This window comes from Saccopteryx leptura, chromosome 1 (assembly GCF_036850995.1).
Source record: "Saccopteryx leptura isolate mSacLep1 chromosome 1, mSacLep1_pri_phased_curated, whole genome shotgun sequence".
Taxonomy (NCBI): Eukaryota; Metazoa; Chordata; class Mammalia; order Chiroptera; family Emballonuridae; genus Saccopteryx; species Saccopteryx leptura.
The window spans coordinates 350,084,757-350,111,940 of NC_089503.1; the positions used below are offsets into that span (position 1 = coordinate 350,084,757).

Below are 27,184 nucleotides of genomic sequence, written 5' to 3' on the forward strand. Positions count from 1 at the left end.
GATAGAAGGGCTATGCAAATGTGATTTCCATTCATGCTGGCAGAGACAGGGAGGTAAAGCCGCAAGCGCGCATTGCAAAGTGTAAAAGCTGAGGCCTCTTCTGATACAAGTCAGAGATGGGACAGCAGCCTGAGGAGCCAACCAAGTTCTTGAATGAAATGTGTGTACCAGTGGTGGAGAAAAGATGTTTAATGCTCTAATTTAAGTTAGAAGACATGAGGGTACAGAACCTGACCAAACAATTTCTGGATCAGTCAGATTTTAATGGTGCAAGGGATCTTATAAAGAACCATTCCCACACTTTAAGTAATGAAATTTGTCCAGGGACGATAAATGAGTCAGATCACATGTATATGGGAAGAGAACTCTGGTCAGCAGTCTGAATCGGCTGCAAGGCTAGTGGTTTTAACTTGAGAACATGTTTCTTATCTAATACTCTGTGGAGAAGGCCATTTACTGTTGCTTCTGAGGTAGGCCTAAAGACAGCATTAGAGAGCCAACCTAAAGCAGGAATGTCTCTTATCTTCTATTCCCAGAGCTACCCAGAAGAGAAATTCTTCAAACAAGTCTTCAAATATGAGCTTTTCAGTTACTCACAATAACCTATAATTTTAAGCCTTTTAAGGTCATTCTGGGAGAGAGGTTTAAGATGAGAGAGTTCTTTTTCCTTTTGAAAAAAGAAACCTCTGGTTTTCCAAACATTTCATAAACCTCTGGAACTCTTTGCAGTGAGCCAGAAGTGGAAAAAGTAACTGGAACTTCTTGGGAAAAATTAGTAGTAGCTGTTGAAAAGAGCATTTATCAGTAATCCAGACAGTAAGGAAGTTTGGACATTGCTGAACAAGCAGTGTGGCCAGAAATGACCAGACTTGGGACATTGCTGGTCAGGTAACTTGGTTTAGATGTGGTTGGGTTTGAATAATTTTCTAGGATTACCATAACAAAATGCCACAAACTTAAAACAATGGAAATTTATTTTCTCAGAGATCTGGAGTCTAGAAGTCGAAAATCAAAGCTTCTCTTTGAAGCCTCTGGGACAGTTTGTTCCACGCCTTTCTCTTACCTTCTGGTGTTGCAGGCAGTCTTAGGTGTTTCTTGGCTTATACGATAGATGCCAAGACATGACCATTTCTACCTCTGTTGTCACAAGGCGTTCTATCTTTTGGTAGTTCTTTCTTCTTCAGCATGTGTCAGTCTAATTTAGGTGTACTCCCGCACACAGTGACATTATTGGGTCTAGACACAGGCATCTGAACCGCCTTAACTGCTGGGATTCCTGTTGGTTTGACTATCCCTTAATCTGACCCTTCAGGTCTATATGTGCTTCCAAAGAATTTCACTGACACTATAGAGCTAACAACATGAAACAAATGTTCAAGTCTATTAACAGCTCTGCAAACCTGATATGTTTGTATGTTTTATCTCCCTGTTTTTGAGAGCCAATAAAATTCTAGATGAGCCAAAAAGAAACATGTCATGCAGTCATTTCCTCCACATTCTTAATAGTTTTAAGCCATAAAAGGGGCAGACTCCATCTAAAAGAAACTTTACATCTTTGGATATGATAGTTTGTTTTTATCAAATGTATCTCTTAAAAGGAAGACGAGAGATATTTTTCTCAGTCTCCTCATTGACTTTTCCTTTGCTCCCCTGCCCCTCTCCCATAGTTAACTTTGTTTTCAGCCCCTGAAAGAGGCAATTGTTTTATCCACAGTTGAGTTGATGGATCATGTTTATCTAGAGCATCTGTATACATAATCACATCCTAAGCGAAAGCTTCTTAAGATGTTCAAGTGTGGTTTGGTTTAAATATTTATACTGAGACATATAGAGAGCTGATATGAATGAGGGGACCACATATTAAATTTTAAACACCAGGTGAATAACACCAAACCAAGTAGAAATGTTTGTTTCTTGTGAATATAATCATTTGGTCAAATTTGAGTGTTAATATATCACTAGATTACTGTATAATGTTTTTGAAGTGCACAAGAACTAAAGTGACTATTTGTTCTAAGGTGAAAATTCTTGCAAAAGATATGCTATCATTTCTATTTCCTTTCTAAAAGCAGCTAAATTGGAATAGCCATAGCTAACTAATTTTTATGACTATAAATTTCATTATATAAGAACTTTCTTAGAACATGCATCATAAAATAGAGATTATTTTTTAAGTGTCTAGCTCATCTTCCTGCCTCTTTCTGCATTCCTGAGGTAGAGCTACGTTCAGACCCAAACATCGTCTGGCTTCTTAGCCACGAGTGACCTGACATGGTGGATCTTTTTGCTGAGAATTGAGTTACATTATGTTTGGAATGGCACTAGCTGAGCCAGGTCTCCTCAATTTGGAGCCCTGATACCTTAGTTAATGCTTCCTCACATTTTCCCCAAGGATTTTGACTTTGTTCTCTGAACCTCCAGCCCGGGTTGGGGTCCTGCTGTGAGTGCATCTACCTCCCAGGACCAAGATGCTGCAAACTTTCCTTCCCTTGCTGGCTCATGCCAATGGCTGTTGCTATGTCACTGGCTAGTTTGGAATTCGTGTTACCATCACTTCTGTGAGCCACACTTAAACATGTTTTGACACTGCCACGAACTGACAGGTTGCTTTCCCCTCTCTGTTTCTCAAACTTTCACAAGTCAGCCTCTCAGATACCGAGTGCCACTCTCTAGCCCTGCAGAAATATCACTTTGGGGCCACTGGCTCTGCTCATGGTGGGGAAGGGCCTGCGGTCTGGCCACTGCAGACTTTGGGTAAGGAAATGAGGACGGAAATCTCATTGGAAGGGAAAGTCTGTGAGACGTGCTGTGAAGCTGCATTTGGAAACAGACACCCCCTTTCTTCAGCTTGAGCATGTGTTTGAGGTGGCTGGGGAGAGGCTCCAGCAGCTTCTCAGTAGTGGGGTTTAAGTCCTCCAGGGACATTGTGCTGTTACTAAAACAATGTTTCTTTCTTGTTGTCTAGGAAAGCTTTCTTTAGTCAATTTCAAAACCTTGATAAATGGTAGAAAAAAAAATAACTGACCATTGTCTGTTTCTTTTTTAAAACAATATAATCATGTTAACACTTGACCAGTGGCCCTAAACTATCTTAATCCAAAGGAGCAATTAATTTCAATTACTTTAGGCATTATACTATGTCAAGGAAGGGGCACTATGCTTAGTAATTCACAATGCCTGGATTAAGATGTGGCTGGCTTCTCTAACTTTATGCATGAGGCCATCCAAATAACAGGAATAAAGTTCTTACTTTTATGTCATTTTCCCCCTAAAGTCTCAGGCATGGTATTTTGGTAACCAAACTAGCAAACTTCCTCTTGAGTATGAATATTTACTTTCTGTTTCAAGTTTCTCCATTAAAGCAAAGTCCTTATTATTGAAGTTTTTTATTGTTTGTTTGTTTTTTACAAAATACCCATTCAGGTCATTTATTCTTCTTATTATTTTCTTGACTGCTTTCCTATTTATTCTTTCTTTCTCTCTCCTTCTTTCTATAATAACTCACACTCCTGTTTGGCTACTTGCTGAGAAAATGGAATATGGGACAGAGAGAACCAGAAGACAGTTTTGATTTTGGGGGAAAAACCCAAATCTGAAATTAAGATAATCTTAGGTAAAAATTTCCACTAAAAGCCTAAACATCAGGATAGTAGTAAGAATTATTATTGAAGTAGTATTCTTATTTTTACTTTTAATGCAGTCACTGATTAGCAGCCCAAATCATCAAACAAAGACCTTTTTCTCAGAAAGTGTGAAGTCACGGAGGTTTATAACTGGTTTGAGAGTTAAATTTTGAACAAAAGAGTCAGGAACAAAGATGGCAGACGCTAAGCTTTTTCAAATAACCTGATATTGACTTGAATAATCTCCTTCACATTAGTTTTGAGTGATAGGACTACAGGTTCCAGATTTGCCTTCTATTCACTTCAAAATGGACACACATCTTCCTAGATTACTTTCTTAAGGAGCTGACGGTCTATAATATAGTTCATAGGAATATTACCCATGCGGATAGCACTCCCTAGATCTGCACAGTGAGGAGCCTGTGCAGCTGTGTGTTGAGTCCTAGCATGAGGTGGACATGAGAACTGCAGGAATATAAGTGGAGGTAGCTTTCTGACTTATTTCATAAGGCATGCCACATGATGATCTTGGCCATAGAATTGGCTTGCTTCTTCTTTCTTTACCTGGCATCACTTGTTTTTATCTCATTGTTTCTCTTTTGTGTTTTACTTTGAATCTGTGTGTGTGTGTGTGTGTGTGTGTGTGTGTGTGTGTGTGTGTGCATGCGTGTATGTGCGCACTGTGTGGCTATGTCCTAACATAGCTGGTGAGGATTCCATTTTAAATAACAAAGACAGAGTAAATCTGCTTTTCTTAAGGGGTTGAAGTTATTTAATACTTTCTTTTTTCTAATTCTAAAAGCAGTGACATTTATTGAGATAGATGGTTACAGATATGGGATGCTGTCTTCAGCAGTATGAATGGACTCAACCTGCAGGGGTGCACACGCCTCCAGAGTGAAGCACACAGCCCCAGGAGCCAGCTCTGTAAAGCATCGCCTGCACTCTGGCTTCCAAGTTACCTGAGAGAACTGAAGGAAGGCCATTGTTCTAGGCAAGTGCCCTGGTGTAGTGACATCATAACTTCTGTAATCATAACTGAAGACCCTTGATTCTCTTATTGTCAGGTTATCTTATAAATTTCTCTAATATAATCTATATAATCTTTTTTTGTGGGGGTACAGCTAAAAATGCAATATTACATGTGCAGTTTCACCTGAACCTCCTGAATCCCCACCCTAACATGTAGAATTCTTCTTATAGACCCCATGAATAGGGCTTATATAAATCTTGGACATATTTAGAGGAATTCAATAGACTGGCAACCAAAAATGCAAATTGTTAAAATATGAAAAAAAAATAGGACTTCATCTTTGCAAATTAGCATGTAAAATTTTGCTGAAAATTAGTGGGACAAAACTCAAAAGTAACTAAAACGAATGAAAAATACTGTTCAGATAAGGCATGCCACATGATAAGACCCTTTGTAAGGCTTTGGATACTGGTGATCTGCTCTGTGTTGGCCGGTCAGGGTGCTCATTATGGGCCATTTTCCATCTTGCTGAAATGACTACACGCTCAGCTCCAGGCTCAGGGGTGGACCTGCACCTCTGCATTGCATCAGACTGGGGCTAGTGACCCCACAGTGCCTCGTTGCAGCTTGGCTAGTATCTAATGAGGTGACTTGTCATAAAGCACTTTGGGGATCAGTTAAGGCTGTGGAATGAAAAGAACAATGAGAGTCAAAAAGAGGAATTAGCAAGCCACTAATACTAGTTCGATCGCAAGTATCCTCAGTGACAGTGAACTGAGGGAGCCTCTGTCACAGGCAGCCAATTAACACTTGACCCTACACGTTGCCACGATAGTTGCTGGCTTCTCAGAAAAGAGATCTGACTACTGAGCCTGGTTTCAGCACCCCTTGTAGGAAAGACCACAACACCTGCTTTACCTGAAAACCTTAACCAGCCAAACTAATGGGTAGTAAAGAGTGACTGTGGAAACAGAAAAGATGGGGTTGTGCAAATCATGGGGGTACAGGTTCTCTCTCTCTGCACGCTCCTCCGTCCTTTCCGAAGACTTCTACCTTCATCCAAATTAAAACAAAACCCTCGTTTGTGCAAATATCAACCAGTCAATGCAAAAATGAATGACTGAGGATGCTTGCAAACCATGACCTGGATTTTAAGCACACGAGCACTTTTAAATTCTGAATAATTACATGAACAAACTCATTTTAAAGTTGAACAGACAGGCTGACAGCAGAAAATCTCGAGAATTAAGCAAGGGAGCTCCTGAAATTTGTTAGTACATCATTTTAAGAAGGAGGGTGTGCCTGTGTGCATTTTTGGCAGCCGTGGTTCTGTGGGTAGGTGAAAGCATTCAGACTAACCATGAATGGGAAAGAGCTGATAATTTAGGGCAGAACACAATACGTTCAATTCAGCACGCAGGGAGTAAGATGATATGATACAATGCCAACTGTTTCCCTGAGCTCTGATGGATCTACTATATTAGTGAACTGGAAAAGTTATCTCCTCTGTTTGTACAAGCATGCCACCGATATTCCTCATCCCAAGATGCATTCCAACTGTTTAGTTTCATGCTTCCTGGAAAACAAAATCTCAGACTGCCTGGAAGGCTTTGCTACTTTATGACATTACTGCCAGCATTTCATTAAAACCATATTTCGTCGAATACCTTTGAAAGAATTTTATATACAAAAAAAGAAAAAAAGAAAAGAAAAAGACCATGAACTAAATCTTACTATGATGATATATTTTGACGAATAATTAACTAGAAAGAGAAGCAAAATTCTTTGATGATAACATTATTTGTTGACTCAGTATTTACCTATATAGCAAACTAAAATTAACTGTTACAAAAAAGAAATGATTGACTGTTTGGTTTACATGGTGCCACATGGGCACATTCTAAAGGCTCAAGAGGCAAGCTCTCAGAGGCAGCATGCAATCCGATTCCGCACGCTGTCACGGGGCCAAGCACTGGTGGTGGAGCTTTGGCCTCGGCGAAACCACTGCATATACATCAAATTCGTTGTTTAACAATAACAATAATTTGTAGTCTTCAGTTGGTTTTGTGGCTGTTAGTTCCTGGGTACCCTAAAAAATGAAGTCTTACAGAGATTCAAAAAGAAGAAAAATTTTACTTAGAATCAATCAATTGGTGGAGAGAACCTGTCAAATCATTTGGCTCAGGGGTCCCCAAACTTTTTACACAGGTGACCAGTTCACTGTCCCTCAGACCGTTGGAGGGCCGGACTATAAAAAAAAACACCTATGAACAAATCCCTATGCACACTGCACATATCTTATTTTAAAGTAAAAAAAAACAAAACGGGAACAAATACAATATTTAAAATAAAGAACAAGTAAATTTAAATCAACAAACTGACCAGTATTTCAATGGGAACTATGCTCCTCTCACTGACCACCAATGAAAGAGGTGCTCCTTCCGGAAGTGTGGCGGGGGTGGATAAATGGCCTCAGGGGGCCGCATGCAGCCCGCAGGCTGTAGCTTGGGGACCCCAGATTTGGCTGATTATAGTATACAGACTGAAGTATATAGGTCAGTAAAGAAATATTAGCACAAGTATGTACAAGAGTGAGCTCTGAATAGGACTCAAAACAGCAGTATCACAAACTTCAGATCTTTATGAGATAAAAAGAACTGTATTAGAATTTATTTTAAATATATTTATAAGAAATTCAAGCTCCATGTCCTTACTAATTGCAGAACTAAACCTCTTTTATCAAGTTGGCTTAGCCATTAAAGTCGGGGAAAATAGTAACAAAGAGTTTGATCAGCTGCTGCTGATGAATATATGGTACACAATTTCATCGAATTCAGTATCTTTGATATATAGAGAGAATAAGTTCTTTAATAAAAGAGTATTTGATTTATGAAAATTAGATATACTTCATGCAATTTTATTAACAAGAAGTTCCTTTCATGGACAATTTTATGTAAATACTGCTTTGAACCAGGTTTAACTTTTATATACTTCACTATTATGAAGTTTAAATTAATGATATTTAAAACTAGTGAGTACAAAACAAAACAAAGTCCAGGTTTATTTTTAATATTTTTAGATGCTTTTGAAAGAGAAATGGATATGATAAAACTCGTTGTATTACTAACACGTGCATAAAGAGGCTCTATAATTTGGAGATATCTATAATTAATCTATATTTTGAGATTCATTCCTAAAATTAAATCTGAGTTTGTCTTTCTGAAGTGTATTACACCACATTGACATGTGGAACGTTAGATATCCATTCAGGATTAGATTTTCCTCCTGTGACAGTTTAGAGTAATTTGCAACAGGCAAGAGTCTTCCATGCTCCGCACCTGTACTTGTGCCCTGTGCCAGACACTCCCACACAACCACATAGCATGGCTGCCTTTTCTCTTGAATCTTCATCTCTTTCTCCCTGTGGGTTCGTGGATTTTCTTTCAGGATTTTGCTTCCTATTCCTCCCCTTCCTCCTCTTTTTCTCCTCTTGCCCTCACTCTTCTTCCTCTCCAAATGCTTCTTATCTTCCTCCTTTCCTCCCCCTCCTTTCGCCTTCCTCCTCTTCTCTCTTGAGAAGCATTAAAGTATCTCAGAAAACCATTGGTATGTGGTGACAAAAAAGCAAGATAAAGAGTATACTAAAAGACAGGGTGGGCCATGTAAGGAAGGAAGTATGTGGGGAAACATAAAAGTACTCAAAGCCCTTTTTAAACTGGAGAGGTGAGGAAGCAGGTAGGATTAGAACAGCATGGTGGGGAAACAGAGATATAGTTAATACTTTGTTTTTAAAATGATCCATAGTGACACATGTGTTTGATAAAGAGAGCAGGGAAAGTGACAGTTACTATTAAGAAAAAAAAAAAATATCAGAACCTTTAAACTAAGGTGGGGAAGTAGAAATGAGCAGCAATTCAATCACACTAACAAAACTAAGGCAGAAACTAGGGAAATAACAATGTAAATTAGTAGTAAACACTGGAGTAAGGTGGAAGAAATAAAATCAACAGTAGACCTCTGCTAAATGGGAATGGACATAATTTACCCATTAAAAGTCAGAAACTGCTACTTTGGGTTAAAAAACAAAATTCAAAATTCAAATGAATTTACAAAAATGTATTAACGGTCAAGAATAGCTTGAGTTTGAAAATGAGGAACAAACTAAACCCAAAGAAATTGTGAAGAAGGAATTAACTGATATAACACCTAAACTTAATGACATAAAGAACAAAAATTATTAAAAAGATAAATAAGTCCAAAAGAATGTTCTTGGAAAGAGAATTACATATTTCCATTAAGCTTTACCTAAATATCTGACAAAATCAAGCTCCAGGAAAAAAAAATTGCTCACTTAAATTTGGATAAATTCAGGAAGGTTTGAAAAAGATGCTGTTGGCTGGTTGGCTGGCTCAGTGGATAGAGCATTGGCTGGGCATCTGGATGTCCTGGCTTGGAGTGGCGGGTTCAATTGCTGGTCAGGGCACATAAGAGAAGCAACCAGCTGCTTCTCTCTCCCTCCCTCTCCTCTTTTTCTTCCTCTTCCCCTCCTGCAGCCAGTGTCTTGATTGGTTTGAGCATTGGCCACCTGGTGCTGAGGATTGCTCTGGTTGGTCCAAGTGTCAGCCTCAGGCACTAAAAATATAGCTTGGTTTATTTGAGGTTTGGCCCCAGTCAAGGGTTGCCAGGTGGATCCTGGTCGGGGCACATGTGGGAGTCTGTTTCTCTATCTACCCTTCTCTCACTTAAAAAAAAAGAAGAAGAAAAAGATGCTCTTTATTAAGACAAGGGCATGGGGTGGGAAAAACAAAAAAGAGTAGCACAGTGTCTTCAGGTAGTAATAGCACAACTGTTACTACCATTTGCTCCTGAAGGGATGAGGAGAGCAAGCTATAACCAGAACTTGGAAAGAGAGAGGTATTCAGAGAAGCCACCTTCTGTGGCTTTCAATCAAGAGTCATTTAAAAATCTGAGGTGGACATTATAGGTAATAGCCAATAAACTATTGATTTAAGCCATAATATTTATTGGTTTTTTCTGTAGGAAAAAAACAATTGAACAATGTTTTGTTTCATCACCAAGTAGGGAAAGTTGTTAAAGTACAATTATAATTTATTATTGTCAAGAGCATAACTTACTTAAAGTTTTGAAATCATATAGAGATTTTAATTAGAAAATCTTAAAAGCTTATTTAAGAAGTTTTAGTGTCTTAACTCTCCATGTTAATCAATAGCTAAGTGACGCATATGCTACTCAGGGGAACTGAGGTTGAAATCTTATTTTGATCGAAGAAAAATTGTCCCCATCTGGTAAAGAGAAGACAGCAGCTTTTATGGTGACTTGTATTTCACTTGTCAACTCATAGTACCAGCTTTGGCTACTATGTGGTTTTACAGTCATATTGATGTGGGATTGAAGAAAATCAAGTGTGAAGCATCAATCAGTACTCTAACCAATATTAATCAGCACTGTGGCTTGACATTTGAGGCTGCTGCAGACATTTCGGAATGGCTTCCTAACCCTTGCCAAAGAAATTCCATTTTTCTCAACTGCTGCAATATAGTAGGTTTTTGAGCAGAATTGAATGGAAGAAAAAGAACAAACATGATATAGGTTTATCCCTCTTGCTCTTAGTCACATGTGCACTCTATCCCCTCTTTAATTTCATCATGCCAGACAGGACTATATGAATGATTAATCTTAAAAACCTTGTGATTTCTAAGATTAGTGGATTGGGTAGCCACAGTTTTGTTCAAACCTTTATATGTCAGTAATAATATGTGAGTCACCAGGATGTAAAGGAGGCTTGGATCTGTCCTATCCTTTTGATTTCCTGGCCTCACCCCTTTTTATAACTCCTTGAAGTCTTCTAGACTTACATCGGTAGTTTTAGTAGTAACTTCACCTATGATGTCAAGTAATAAAATAATACAAAATAAAAGATAAGAGAAATCTCAGTGATAATATAGTACAAATTCTAATTTTAAGGATGAGAAAAATGAGATCCAGGGACTTATTAATTGGCTAGAAGACACAGTTAGTGGCCAGAATGCTATTATAGAAGTCAACTCAAAATGTTATAGCACTGGAAACAAACTAAAGCTAACAAGCTATCTCTTGGTATCTAATAAATAGCTTTTTTCATTATTCCCTAATGACTCATAAATGAAAAGTTTAACTTACAGAAAATCTTTATACCTACTTGAAAAATGTATATCTAGGGAACATTTAAATAAAAATCAAAAAAGATAAATAGGACAGGACTGTGCTGCTAAAACTGATATGTATTCTTACTCTATACCTAAAGTAACCTATGATCATATGTAAGAAAAAGGTGACATAAACTATAATTTTTTATTATAACTTCAAATTAGGGTACTTATTTAATTATGTAACCTAGTGTTTGAAAGATAATATATTTCTTTCAAGATTTCTAAAAGCTATTGAGAGTAAGGAGAAAAATTTATTTCAAATACATTTTCTTTTGTAAAGAATAGTTAAATATTTTGCTTTTAATAAAAGAATGGTTAGAGTCATGGAATCCCAGAATTGGAAGGGCAAGTAGAACTTTCTAGTCTAACGTTATACCCAAAATAGGAATCCTTTCTGTAGTGTCTCTGAGAAGCAGTCTTGTGGTCTCTGCTTGCATATTTCCAGTAATAAGAAACACATTATCTGTGAAGCAGCACTTTTTACCAAGATGTCATAAAATTCTTTCATATTGAGCATGTCTGCCACCCCATCCTTATAATTTCAACTTAATAGTATTAGTTCTTCCCTCTAAAGTAAGAGGAGTTTGTTCCTTTTATTTTATTTTTATTTTTGGTAGTCATCACACAAATATTTAGAGATTGTTATCCTGTCTATTCTAAGCGTTCTCTTCTGTTGCACCAGCATTTCAAGTTTCTTTAGTTTTTCCATGGAAAGCATAACTTTGAGATGCCCAGCCATTTTAGCAGTTCCTCTGAATATAGTGATTCCTCAGTGTACCCCTAGAAACTGATGCTCATGTAATGATTGTGGCTTCCCAACACTTTCTTGTATATTTTAGGTATTGCTTACCAGCTCAAGTATGGTTGACCATTTACGTTCTTGGATTGGGGCATCAAGCTTTTATTCAGTCCTGATTCACATTGAGCTTGGGGGTAAGTAAAATATCCCTGACCATGAACTTTGTTAAGTCATCTTCCTGATTCTGATGAAATTTGGTCAATAAAACTTAAATGCAGAACTCTACATTTTTTTTCTGCTAAATTTTTTTCATGGTTAGTTCCAGGATGCTAGCATTTTTGAGCTGACATAGTTATGGCTAATCCAGAGCTTAGCCTAGGTAAGGATGGTATGGTATCTAGTGACAACTCTGGAAATGAGCTTGCATGGGGATATTCTAGCATTTAAAGAATCACACTGATAAGAATAAAAGGGTATCAAAGGGGGAGTGAGGCAGAAGGGTAAAAGTGGAAAAGCTTCCTAAGACAAAGTCCATTAATTTGCAGTTTGGACTAGAGATGGCTAGGAATAAGACATTTTTTTTCTTCTTTTCTTAGTGAGAGGAGAAGAGATAGAGAGACAGACTCCTACATGTACCCCAACTGGGATCCAATGGACAACCCCCATCTGGGGCTGATGCTCTGCCCATCTGGGGCCATGCTCATGACTGAGCCATTCTTAGCACCTGAGGAGAAGCATCCTCAGGGCCAGGGGCTGATGCATTCAAATCAATTGAGCCATGGCTGTGAGAGGGAGAGAGAGAGAGAGAGAGAAACAGAAGGGGGGAGGGAGAGGAGTAGAGAGGCAGATGGTTGCTTTCCCTGTGTGCCCTGACCAGGAATCGGACCTGGGACATCCACATGCCCGGCCAGTGCTCTACCACTGAGCCAACTGGGCTGGGCCAGGATAGGGCATTTTAAAAAAGATATTGTAAAGCCAGCAGCCAAGGCCACCATCAAAGCAGCCTGGCCCATGCAGGTTCGCATTGGATTCGGACAGTCGGTAAAGAAACAACGAAGCCAAGTACTGATGGGCTGTCATCTTTATTTTTCTTTTTTTTTTTTTCATTTTTCTGAAGCTGGAAACGGGGAGAGACAGTCAGACAGACTCCCGCATGCGCCCGACCGGGATCCACCCGGCACGCCCACCAGGGGGCGACGCTCTGCCCACCAGGGGGCGATGCTCTGCCCATCCTGGGCGTCGCCATATTGCGACCAGAGCCACTCTAGCGCCTGGGGCAGAGGCCACAGAGCCATCCCCAGCGCCCGGGCCATCTTTGCTCCAATGGAGCCTTGGCTGCGGGAGGGGAAGAGAGAGACAGAGAGGAAAGTGCGGCGGAGGGGTGGAGAAGCAAATGGGCGCTTCTCCTGTGTGCCCTGGCCGGGAATCGAACCCGGGTCTTCCGCACGCTAGGCCGACGCTCTACCGCTGAGCCAACCGGCCAGGGCCTGGGCTGTCATCTTTAATTTTAGCTTGCACCCAGCGGGCAAGTAAAAACATACACTGGGTTCCAAAACCCACTCACATTCAGTGCTCACAAAGCTACTGACTTATCCGAGTTTCCTAGAATCAAAGGTTTCTAGCTCACCAGACTTATTCACCTCTGTTCCCCATCTCCTTCCTTCTCCCTGTACAAACTCTGCACTAACTCTCTTCTCACTCAGCACTCCGCCATCTTGGCTGCTTCTCCTGGCCACATGGCCTCTTTCTGCTCTCTGCTCTGCTCTCTCCTCTAATGATAATCTCAGGAACCAAGAGAGCAAGCTCCCGCTCTGCCCCTATTTTATAATGTAGAAATCCAAACCTTTAATCCAATATACAAAATAGGGAAGTCTCTAATACAAAGTCACTTTCTGAGGCATGATAGGATTGTACCACCTCATATAAAAAAGGGTGGGAAAGGCTTAATCCCAAAACCAAGCCCCAGGCTACAAGGATCCTGCCTGCCCACAGCCTGCCCCCAACACACATTAATATCACCTGGGCGACGGCCTCCTTGTGGGCAGCGCCATCCTCAACAAAGTGAGCATAATACACTTTATCTGCCCAACAGATATTTTAATATTTTATTATATAGAGCCCATTATTTATGCTAAAAAACACATATGAGTAAATTAGGGGTGAATTAATCAAAGAATATTATTCTAATTTAAATTTTTTTAGGGCAGAGTTTTTTTAACCACAGCTTTATTAACATTTCAGGTAAAAAACTTTTTTGTTGTGGGAAGCTGTCTGTTGAATTATATATTGCTTAACAGGACACCTGACCCCTACCTACTTAAATGTCAGTAGCAGGCCTACCCCAGTTGTGACAACCAAAAATATATCAGATGTTGCCAGATGTCCTCTGGGGAGATAAAATTGTCCTTGGTTGAAAACAACTTGATCTATTTCAGTAGTTAATAGTGATAGCAATCATAATAAAACATAGGCTGTTAAATTTGTCGTTAAATAGCCAACAACAAACATTAATTTTAAGGAGAATGGCCAGTAATAACATGTCCCATGCTCATTTTTGTGCACGGTCTATATAAAGGATTGTTAATATTTTACCCAGCCTCTTTATACTATTAGAAGGACCTCATGAATTTTTCTTTACAAAATTCTCAAAATATTAATTCATTTATTGATTTCTTAAGTAAGTATTTGCTGACCTGAGAGTATGTCCCCAGTACAATTATACACACTGGGCTTATAGCAATAAATAATGTAGATAAAAATTTCTACCTTCTTAAAGCATTAATTTATATGTGCACATGTGTTCTGGAAGTGAGGATAAAAAAATGAAAATTAAAATACAAGTTATAAAGGGCTATGAAGTTATTGAGGTATTATGAAGAAAACAAAAGCAAGGTCATGATTAGAATGTAGAGGGCATATGTGCTGTTTGTGGAGGGATAGTATATAAAAAATACAAATTTGAACTCAGGTGAACATGAACCATAAGGGTCACAAAAAGTGGTTACAGGAATGACTGAGTCATTTACTCAGGACAGGATAGAACCTCCTGCTGCAGTTTCCCCTGAAGCCAGGGAGGACATTCTTATCACTTGACTGCCAGCATAGTTAATTATTCTGGAATATGGTGAACTTCCTTTGTTTCTAGAGGCTATGCACAAAAGGCTCTTCTGTAATAGTCTCCAGACAAAAATTTCCCCTAAAATAGGTAACCCCTGAAGCTCTAGAGAACTCTTCCTTATAGGTGAGCTCTTGGGTAGCTTCCCAGTCTTGTGATGTGTTCAGGGTTTGGTAAGATATGTACATGCTCATAATTCTCTTTTTTTAGTCTATTGCTTTAACACTAGAGCCCAGGCTGATGTGTCTCCATCTGGTGATGTTGTGTAGCTTATTGTTGAGTTGATTCTTTCTTTTTATTCTACTTTAGGTTACATAAATTCAATCCCCTTTTAATTTTGCCTTGATTATTTTTTAATTGTTATTAATCATAATAAACTTTCCCCTAGAATCCATCTGTTGGCCAGATAAAATGTATTATGCTCACTTTGTTAAAGATTACATTGCCCACGAGGAGGCCATCACCCAGGTGATATTAATGTGTGTTGAGAATCCTTGTAGCCTGGGGCTTGGTTTTGGGATTAAGCCTTTCCCACCCTTTTTGATGTGGGGTGGTACAATCCAATCATGCCTCAGAAAGTGACTTTGTATTAGAGACTTCCCTATTTTGTATATTGGATTAAGGGTTGTGAAGCTATACTATAAAATGGGGGCAGAACGAGAGCTGGGGCTCTTGGTTCCTGAGATTTTCAGCAGAGGAGAGAGTAGAGCCAGCAGCGGAAGGAGGCCACGTGGAGGAGGCTAGGAAAAGCAGCCAAGATGGTGGAGTGCTGAGTGAGATGCCAGTTTGTGGAGAGTTTCTATCTGGGATAAGGAAGGAGATGGGGAACAGAGGTGAATAAGTCTGGTGAGCTAGAAACCTTTGATTCTAGGAAACTCGGATAAGTCAGTAGCTTTGTGAGCACTGAATGTGACTGGGTTTTGGAGCCCAGCGTGTATTTTTACTTGCCCGCCGGGTGCAAGCTAGAATTAAAGACTATGGCTCATCAGTTTTTGGCTCCATTGTTTCTTTACCGACTGTCCGAATCCAATGCGAACCTGCATGGGCCGGGCGGCGGCTGTGATGGTTGCCCTGGCCCTGGTTACTGGCTTTACACCATCCTAGAGAAATTGCATCTCTGTACTGTGCCTCCTGCACAGCACACTGTTGTAAATGCTGTAGAGGACAAGCCTGTCTGAGAAGATGACATTTGTGCAGAGAACTGAATAATATAAAAGAATGAATGTTGGGCAGATAAAATGTATTATGCTCACTTTGTTAAAGTGGCGCTGCCCATGTGGAGGCCGTTGCCCAGGTGATATTAATGTGTGTCTCTGGGCAGGCAGAATCCCTGTAGCCTGGGGCTTGGTTTTGGGATTAAGCCTTTCCCACCCTTTTTGATGTGGGGCGGTACAATCCAATCATGCCTCAGAGAAGTGACTTTGTATTAGAGACTTCCCTATTTTGTATATTGGATTAAGGGTTTGGATTTCTACACTATAAAATGGGGATGGAGCGGGAGCTTGCTCTCTTGGTTCCTGAGATTATCATTAGAAGAGAGAGCAGAGGAGAGCAAAGAAGGAGGCCATGTGGAGGAGGCCAGGAGAAGCAGCCAAGATGGTGGAGTGCTGAGTGAGATGCCAGTTTGTGTAGAGTTTGTCTCTGGGATAAGGAAGGAGATGGGGAACTGAGAAGAATAAGGCTGGTGAGCTAGAAACCTTTGATTCTAGGAAACTCGGATAAGTCAGTAGCTTTGTGAGCACTGAATGTGAGTGGCTTTTGGAGCCCAGTGTGTATTTTTTACTTGCATGCCGGGTGCAAGCTAAAATTAAAGACTATGGCCCACCAGTTTGTGGCTCTGTTGTTTCTTTACCGACTGTCTGAATTCAATGTGAACCTGCATGGGCCGGGCTGTTGTGATAGTGGCCGTGGCTTCTGGCTTTACAATGAACTATAAAAGTTCTGGGGAAAGAATATTTTAGGCAGAGGAAAGAGCATTGTTATAGACTAAATTTTGTTCCCTCCCAATTCATATACAGAGGTCTTAACACTCAGCATTTCAAAATGTGACTCTATTTTGAGATAGATCTTTTAAAAAGATAATTAAGAAAAATGAGGTAAAAGAGGTGGTCTTTAATCCAATATGACTGGCGTCCTTATAAGAAGAGGGGATTTGGACACAGACATAGTGTTAGTCAAATAAGTTAGTAAATATGATATATATGTTTGCTCCTTATAGTTTGCATTGGGTGTGGGAGACAGGCTGTAAGCTAGCAAGGTCCTTATAGCCTAAGGCTTAGTATCCTTTTAATACTAAGATCTTTTCAATATCCTTCTAATACTAAGATCTCAAAACTGAGCTTTTCCCCACACCCTTGACTGTTGCATAATGTGGGGTGGTGCACTCTTATGAGGAATCCCATTTATGCCTCAGATAAGTGGCTTTGCATCAAAGACTTCTTTATTTGTATATTGGCTTAAAGTCTTTAATTTTCTACACTATAAAATGAAGCAGACCAGGGCTCTTGCTTTCTCAAATATTGCATCAGCATTGTAGAGGAGAGGCAGCCAAGATGGTGGAGTGCTGAAGGAGAGCAAGTTTATGCAGAGTTTGTACAGAGAGAAGGAGAGAGGGAACAGAGGTGAATAAGGCTGATGGGGCCTTTGATTCTAGGAAAACTCAGATGAGTCAGTGGCTTTTGGAGCCCTGAATGGAAAAGGAAGTGTTTTTTCACTGTGTGCATTTTCTTGCCTGCTGGGTACGAGCTAGGATTAAACGTAATGGCCCACCAGTTCTTGGCTCCGTTGTTTCTTTACCATCTGTCCGAATCCAATGTGAACCTGCATGGGCCAGGCAGCTGGGATGGTAGCCGTGGCTACTGGCCATATGAACAGCCAGCCATATGAAGACATAGGGAGAAGCAACATCTGTGCTGGGCAGATAAAATATATTATGCTCACTTTGTTAAAGATGACGCTGTCTACATGGAGGCCGTTGCCCAGGTGATATTAATGTGTGTTGGGGACTGGCTGTGGGCAGGCAGAATCCTTGTAGCCTGGGGCTTGGTTTTGGGATTAAGCCTTTCCCACCCTTTTTGATGTGGGGTGGTACAATCCCATCATGTCCCAGATAAGTGACTTTGTATTAGAGACTTCCCTATTTTGTATATTGGATTAAAGGTTTGGATTTCTACACTATAAAATAGGGGCAGAACGGGAGCTTGAGCTCTTGGTTCCTGAGATTATCATTAGAGGAGAGAACAGAGCAGAGAGCAGAAGGAGGCCAAGTGGAGTAGGCCAAGATAAGCAGCCAAGATGGCGGAGTGTTGAGTGAGAGGCCAGTTAGTGCAGAGTTTGTTCAGGGAGAAGGAAGGAGATGGGGAACAGAGATGAATAAATCTGGTGAGCTAAAAACCTTTGATTCTAGGAAACTCGGATAAGTCAGTAGCTTTGTGAGCACTGAATGTGAGTGGGTTTTGGAGCCCGGTGTGTGTTTTTTACTTGCCCGCCGGGTGCAAGCTAGGATTAAAGATGTTGGCCCATCAGTTTTTGGCTCCGTTGTTTCTTTACCGACTGTCCGAATCCAATGCGAACCTGCATGGGCCAGGCTGCTATGATGGTGGCCCTGGCTACTGGCTTTACAATCTGCAAGCCAAGGAGAGAGGCCTCAGAAGAAATCAAACCTGCTGATACTTTGGTCTTCTACCTTTAGCCTCCAGAACTGTAAGGAAACAAAGTTCTATTTTTAAGCCAACCAGACTGTAGTGTTTTGTTTTGGCAGCCTTAGCAAATCAATACAAGTGTATCAACTGGGAAGAGCTTGATAAGTTTGATGAGCAACAGGTAGGTCAGAAGGAAAAAGGAGGAGAGTGGTAAGAGGTGAGATTATAAGGTGACCAACTTTTTTACAATGAAAAGGAAGACAAAAATAAATAGAAGAAAACAATATTGTAAATAAAAGACATATTTTATTCATTGCAACAATAATACACTATAATATGATAAATGCATAATAAAAACATTTGTAATATTTTATATTGTAATTATGCTTACATGCCTATTAATTTTTAATACTAATTGTAATAAAAAAAGTACTCATTTAGACATAAACACGTCACATCACATGCAATGGATCAACTCTGAATTGATCAAATAGGGACATTTACAGATTAGTTTTCAAATACCAAAAAGGAGGACATGTAGGAGGACACTTTTCAAGGGAAAATGGAAGTTACAAAAGAAGGACTGTCCTCCGTAAAAGGGGATGGTTGGTCACCTTAGAGATTAGAAAGAAAGACAAGGGCCAGATCATATGGTGATCAGGAGGCTTGATTTTGTTCTTAGTAAATGTGAACAGGTTTTAAAGCAGGAGGTTGACATGAGTGATCTATGTTGAAGAGGGCCCTATGACTGCAGTATGAAAAATGGACTCTGAAGAGCTAGACCAGAGCAGAAAGTGGGTTAACAGGCACATACAGGAGCCCACATTAGACGAGAACATGGCTTGGACCTGGCTGCTGTTGGTGAAGGAGGTGAGAACCACTTAGATTCAGGGTATGTTCTGAGGGTAGAGTCAACAGGTCTTGTTGAAAGTACTGTGTAGAGAAAGGAGAAGAAATAAGAATCCTGTGTTTTGTACCTAAGTCAAGGGCTGAAGATGGTTCTGCTTCCTGAAGGGGGCAAACTTGAAGGAGGAATTATCCTGACCCTTGAATGTAGGTTGTTGTGTGTACACCATGAGATGTTATTCTTTTATTTGAAAAACTTTAAGAGTAATCTTTCTTGGAAAATGCAAACAATACATGAGGATCCTTTAGTAACCTCACTCTTCAGAGATAAGCACTGTGAACAGCTAATGGTGCATCTTTCCAGACTTTCTAACAGTATATTTCATCTTTCTCTCACTCCTGCTCCACACACATTTCTTAGGAACTGATGTCTATCATAATAAAAAAAGTGACATAAATCTAAAAAAATGATAGAATTCAATGACACGTGCATTTATATCCCCCTCCTCTTTTTTAATTTTAGGGGGCGCTTGTTAGACTAGTATGGAGCAGGCCAGATAGTGGGTGGTAAAACCACCACTTTGAGGCAAAGAGAGTGGCATTCTCAATGGCAGGAGTTGCTATTAATCTGGGCTCAGATCCTGGGTCTTTGTTTTCAACTGGATTTGGTTTTTATTAAGATGAATTTTGTTCAATGAATTTAAGTCTTATTTGTCTGTAATTTTACAAGAGAATCTTTCTGGGGGCTGGGTAAAGAGTTATAAACACCAAATGGAGCAGTTTAAAAATTTTTAATTTGATTATTTATTATTACGTTAAAGTCTCTAGGTCTTTTTATGTAGTAATCTATCCTTTCTGACATTTTTATATGATTAAACCAAATGTGAACAAGGCAGTTCAAGAAACCAATTTTACTTGCTGAATTCACCAAGTCTCCAGATGGGAAAAACAGAAATGAACAGATTCCATATAAAACATGCAAAGGAAAGGACAAAATAAAGTTAAATTTTTCATCTGAAATAGTTTAATAGAGTAAGTTTTTTAACCCTTAAAGTAACCATAAAATAAGATAAAATAAAAACTTATGTGTGTGGCCATGTTATGTATCACAGAAACATTGTAATATCTTGTGTATAATTCTAGAACAGAGCTTTTTTAATTATAGACCTACTGATTCTCCATAGCCCACCTGTATTGTTCTTCTGGTTCTTCTTCTTCATCCTGGTACAAAAAGAAATATGTTCTAGAACAAATGAGCTACACGATGCGGTCAAAGAAAAGGAGTGAATTCAGAGGACAGACTATAGCTCTAGGAGAATAAATAAAGATGATACAACCTAAGTAGCCTTTGGAAAGAGAAAGGATGTATCTATGTGAGTCACTGTGATAAGCTTTTAACACTGACATCTCATGTAGTCTTTCCATCAACCCTGATGAATATTATTACAGTAGTCATCCTATCTGTTGTCTTGTTTCCCTAGGTGCTTTTGTTTTAGTTATATACGATCAACCATGGTCCAAAAATTTTCATGGAAAACTCCCACAACAAACATGTTGTAAATTTTAAATTGTGTGGTGTTCTCAACAGTGTGGTGAAATCTCATGCCATCCTGTTCTGTCCCGCATAGGACGGGTAACATCTCTGTCTATCACGTCTGTGCTATAAGGCTATCCCAGTAACAGTAAAATTTATTCCTCTTCCTTGAGCTGCTAATGATTTATTTTGTAAATAGTTAAAAATGTGGTAATTTATTGCTGAACATACATTTCTCTGTCCAAATGTTAAAGTTGACATACATTATAACACAGTTTGAAAATCTCTTTCATTTCTTTATAGTTAACTAATAAGAGTTTATCTAGGACACAACTGAAGGTATTTATGCAGGCTAATTAGAAGATGAAGATGGCTAAATTCTTAGTTGTGTGGTTTCATATTAAGCAATAAATATCCTTTATACTATATATTAATTCTTAATCCTGCATTTTTACAGTACTTTAAATAATGTAGATGTTTGCTGTATTTCTCACAAATAACTTTGCCCTGTCTTATTTGACAAACAGGTTAGTGTTAAATAGGAGTGTGATTTGTATCTTGAGTTTTAAAACTGGAAAACGTGAGGATAGCACCGGTAAGATACTGAACTAATAAATTTTTGTCTTCTATAATTCTCAGTTCCAAATAATTTAACAATTTCTTTATGAAGATCTTCAGTTAGCATATATATATATATATATATATATATTTACTTTAAAGAAAAGATAACTTTCTGATATTAAAACTGAAACAAATGTTTACTCTCTGGAAGAAGTAGGGTAAGAGGTAGACAAAATTGCACCCAGAAAGGAAGAGGAATAGGAAGCCACCTGCTTCTCCCAGAGGATCACGGGAAGGGAAGTGAAGATCAAATATGTTTTCTGACTTTAGCCTCAAATATCAGAGAGCCCATTGTATTATTCAGTTTCAGAGAACATTAAAAGCAGAGAAATATTAAATCATTCCCTTTTTGGAAATCTACACTGTTTCAGAGTGTGAATTAAAAAAAAAATGACAGGGGAGAGCGGTGGTGCACATTAGTGCAGAAGTGGTAGATGAGTGTGACTGGGAGTTCTGCTGATTTGGACACTGGCATGTAAGAAGGGACCCAGAAATTCTGACATGTTCGCAGGAGGAAGTAGAACTCCTCTTACTTAAGAGTTTTACTGGTGAACTTGACAGAGGGGCTTATTGTATTAGAGGCAAATGAATGTTTCAGAAGGACTAGAGGAAGGCAGACTTGTTGAGGTAGAGACCAAACAGAAGTCAAAGGCAGACCTCATAAAAGACTCACAGTGTAAGTGAAAGCTGAAGGAGGGCTGAGTCAGCAAAATGTGCAAACAAGCCAACGCCAGCTGCCTGGAGGTCTAATGACCAGGCTGACTAGAGAGAGCACCATGGAGAGCAAAGGACCCAAAAGCCAGAGAACAAGGCATGGACTATGTGCTTGGATTGCTGTCCCTCTTCACAATGAAGGCACGCACACCTCCTTTCCCTCCAGTTTTTACCCATCTTCCTCTCGATGGTGAGGGAAGGAAATTTGAATGACTAAACATTTATTCAAAAAGGATAAGAGTAACAGAAGAGTCCTTTGTACTGGAAGATGTTTAGGCACTAAGCTGCAAAATTAATATCTTCCTCGTTTCCATCAGGTAATGAAGACTTGTGAGGAAACTAGATTTTCTTTGCTCATTTGTAAGCCAGCAGTCCTGTAATTCATAATAACAACTTTTTCTTACAGGCATTTAAAAAAATCAATCATTTTTCTAGGTCGAGACAACACTGAGGCATGTAACCCTGTCCTCTAATGTGGTAGGAAGCTCTTTAGCAGCAACAGTATATCAGCATGTATTGCTTTTCACACATTGTCCTCTTCTGAAGACATTAAACCATCTCGAATGGACTGAGTTATTTCTGTGTAGTAATAATTTGTGGCTAGGAGCACTTCCATCAGGCTCCGATTTTAAGTTTTTCCTTTTACTCTTTAAGAAATACTGATGCTGATATTCTAAGCATATGTGAAAATCTTTCTATTTGGCCTAATAGATTTCTTTGTCTTTGGTTAATTGGTTGAATCATGAACTCATTTCACAAAAATTTACAGAACATGTGCCAGGCATGGTGAACAAAGCTGAAAAGTCAGACATGGTCTCTGTCCTTGTCAAAGTCACATTTGGATTATCTGGATTATTGTTCCTGTATACTCATGACACTACTCTCACATGCAAAGTTTGTTCTTTATTGTCCACAGCAGTGGTCCCCAATCTTTTTTGGGCCATGGACCAGTTTAATGTCAGAAAATATTTTCACAGACCGGCCTTTAGGGTGGGACGGATAAATGTATCACGTGACCGAGACAAGCGTCAAGAGTGAGTCTTAGACGGATGTAACAGAGGGAATCTGGTCATTTTTAAAAACAAAACATCATTCAGTCTTAAATATAAATAAAACTGAAATAATGTAAGTTATTTATTCTTTCTCTGCGGACCGGTACCAAATGGCCCATGGACCAGTTCCAGTCCGTGGCCCGGGGGTTGGGGACCACTGGTCCACAGTACCCCATTGTCAAACAACTCAAGGGGGGGGGAAGAGAGAGACAGAGAGAGAATAAGGGAGGAGCAGGAAGCATCAACTCCCATGATCAGGCAAGCCAGAGTTTTCAAACCAGCAACCTCAGCATTGCAGGTTGATGTGTTATCCACTGTGCCACCACAGGTCAGGCAGACAACTCATTCTTTAAGTGTGTACACATTTGTTATTTCTCTCCACTTTTTATTTTTGCAGCTTTTTTCCCCCTTGTAGTTTTATACCCTTTAATAGCATTTAACTTTCTCACTATATTTGCACTTATAGGACCTAGTTTTCCAAGTACATAAGAACTTTTAGAAAGTGTTTTTAAATAAAAATACTGTTTTATAGAGAAAATTATATTGTAAGTGCTGTAATTTTAAATCTACTTATAATATATAATTTTGATGATTTCAGGAAATTATATGAAAACTTAAAGATAATAAGACCATAATGAAAAAATTTTTTTAAAAGACAATATAATACAATTTTTGGAGAAAAAAATATGTATCAAACTGATTAGTAAACTTTTTATTTTAATGTTAGCTAATCATATTTTTCTATTTTGTTTTTTATATATTTTATTTTTACTTAAAAATTATGGTGATCACTTTTTAATTTTTATTATTATATTTATATATTGATTGATTAATTCCTTAGATTAAAATTTTTTAAATTTATTCTTTTATTTTATTTTTTTAATTAAGTGAGAGGCAGGGAGAAAGAGAGACAGACTCCCTCATGCACCCTGACTGGGATTCACCTAGCAAACCCCCTACAGGGAAATGTTCTGTTCATCTGGAGCCGCTGCTCTGTTGCTCAGCAATGGAGCTATTTCAGCACCTAGGCAAGGCCATAGAGCCATTCTCAGTGCCTGGGGTCAACTTGCTCAAATCATTCAAGCTATTGCTGCAGGAAGAGAAGAGAAGAAAAGAGAAAGAGAGAGAGAGAGAGAGAGAAAGAGAAGGGGGAGAGGAGTGGAAAAGCAGATGGTTGCTTCCCCTATGTGTCTTGACTGGGAATTAAACCCGGGACTTCCACATTCAGGCCAACTCTCTATGACTTAGCCAACCGGCCAGGGCTTATTCATTCTTTTTTAGAGAGAGAGGAAAGAGAGAAGGGGAGGAACAGAAAGCACCAACTCCCATGTGTTCTTTGACCAAGTAAGTCCATGGTTTCAAACCTGCAACCTCAGAGTTCTAGGTCAATGCTTTATCCACTGTGCCACCACAGGTCAGGCATGGTGATCACTTTGTAACTTATACACTGTCTAATCACTGTGTTGTACACCTGAAACTAATATAATATTTTATGCCAACTATAATTGAAAAATAAAAAAGTTATTTTAAAAAGCAAATTATCATTTTGAAAATAATTTTTAAATAAAACTATTTTAAAGAGTTAATATAATAAAAGCAAATTTTAGTTATTAAGTAAATATTCCCCAAATTATATAACTTTAATGATTTTCATTGTGTTTGCTCATGCACAGATGTCTTTTGGTTATATTTGGTTGACAAATATAACCATCTTATTTTACTAGCTGCATGATCTTGAAAAAAGTTAACTCATTACCCTTTATTTTTCTCAACTATAAAATGGGAATAATGTTATACTTTTCAAGTTTAAGTATGAGGGATAAATATAATGTATATGTAAAGTACTAATCATAGTCTAGCAATATTAATATTATAATTGTTCTTTAAAAAGAGACTACAATCAAATAGACAACCAACAAGTGTTTAAAGAACATTTTCTACTTTTCTAACACTATGAATGTGTTATGACAAATGCAGGAATAAACAGTTTTTATAACTTACTAAAGGAGATACCAGATGCAACCATGACAATACAAGAAAATGATTTTATGTGGCAGGTTATAATTTTAAAAGCTTATCTGTATGATTACAGAAGTAGAAAAGGAGTTAGAGAAGGAGAGAATACTGTGAACTGGTATTATCATTTAGTCATTACAACATGCCTATTATTATGTAAGGAGCTAGAAATACAAGAAGACAGAATTCTTATTCACTAGAAGCTCAGTATCTCCTGAGTCAAGGGAAGTTTCACATGTCCAGTGAGTGGCATTATTTTAAGCAGAAGAGTGGAGCTATACATGGCAGGGAGTAGGCATTTTAGGGTGAGTGAACTTAACTGATGTGGGTTATTGGCTTGGCTAGAGCAGAGGGAATGTTGGAGAGTGGTGGGAGTTCAGGCTGGGTTAGCAAAGAGAGACATTCTGCAATAAAAACACTTGGGATTGCTTTCTGAGCATGGCATTATGTTGCCTGGCATAAAAATATTTTCCTGATTCCTGTTAGGTTGCTAAGTATTTCTTTATTAGCTTTATAATTCTTACATTCCTCCTGTATTGCACTGAGAGCCACCAATATGGGCTACAATCTTTTTAACACTTGTTTCTCTGTCACCCAGTTCTCAATCATGTGGAATGGTGGAATTAGGAGCCACACTATGGTGTGGAGTAATCATGTGCATAGATTTTTTTTTTCCCAGGCATTTGACACAGAAAGACATTCTGTACCTCCATATCATATTAGACACCATTCCCTAATTCTATAAGAGGAAACCGAGGTGTAAAGCAGTTGCCTAACACCATAATGAGTGTGTGGAGGGCTGGGGCCCAAACTCAGACTCTGATGCCCAGTGTTGGCTTTTCCACTAGATCAGCATCCCAGGAATGGGCTTCTAGGACACTCTTTCTGGAGGTGTTAATTAGGGCTCCTAGAACAAAGAGTTCTGGGGAGGAAAATACTCTTGGGAGTGCTGCGTGTTAAATCCTTCTCTTGAAGATCCAAATTTTATGGTAGCACATTAAAAATATGCAGGAGTTTGACAGTACAAATAGAAATGCGTTTGGTAATGTCAAATTGTGAAAATGACCTATTTACAGAGGAATACTTTCCTTTGTACACATGTCTTCTTCTGAGAGGAGGGAGGCAGGGAGGCAGAGACAGACTCCCGCATGCGCCCTGACCTTGATCCACCTGGCAAGCCCCTTACAGGACGATGCTCTGTCCAGCTGGGGCTGCTGCTCCATTGCTCAGCAATTGAGCTATTTCAGTGCCGGAGGCAAAGCCATGGAGCCATCCTCAGTGCCTGAGGCCAAATTGCTTGAACCATTCAAGCCATGGCTGGGGGAGGGGGGGAGAGAGAGAGAGAGAGAAGGGTGATGGGGAGAGATGGAGAAGCAGATGATTGTTTCTCCTTTGTGCCCTGATTGGGAATCAAATGTATACATTCCTTCTAATAGGGAGTTATTTTCCCTTAACACCACTTAGGGATGACCTCACTAACCTTTGTCCTCATTCTCAAATTATGGTAGCCAACAGGCTTTGCTGGGTACAGTTATGGTGAGGAGGACCAGAATTCTTACTGAGAAGAAAAGTCAGAGGGCCTCACAGCAGGACTTCACCCTTGCAAGTACTACAGGAATAACGAGAACTTTCATTTTGCTGAGTGCGGCCAGACTGATGAGGTATACAGGGCTAAAATATAAGAATCTTAGTTCTCATTTTCTGAAAGCAGTAGGGCCAACAGTTAAAAAAGAGATTGGATTTCGTGCCAGCTAGGTTTTTGTTTGTCTAGCTTTGCCATTTAGCAGTTCTGTGATCTTGGGGGAGTTATTTAACTCTTTGAGCCTCCATTTCCCCATCTGTAGAATGGGGACAATAATTCCTAAACCTTATAATTTTTGTTAAGGATGAAATAATGTATAATAGAATCTACAGCAAATCACACATAGTATATGTTGGGCGGATAAAATGTATTATGCTCACTTTGTTAAAGATTACGCGGCCCACGAGGAGGCCGTCACCCAGGTGATATTGATGTATGTTGAGAATCCTTGTAGCCTGGGGCTTGGTTTTGGGATTAAGCCTTTCCCACCCTTTTTGATGTGGGGCGGTACAATCCAAT

General features: G+C 39.1%; 1 non-coding gene across 1 annotated transcript; it reads right to left on the minus strand.

Annotated features, from left to right (window-relative positions):
- Positions 1-12,955: 12,955 nt before the first annotated feature.
- On the minus strand, positions 12,956-13,031 carry TRNAA-AGC (transfer RNA alanine (anticodon AGC)). Its single transcript has one exon. It is a non-coding gene; the product is annotated as a tRNA-Ala (tRNA).
- Between the last annotated feature and the right edge of the window lie 14,153 nt (positions 13,032-27,184).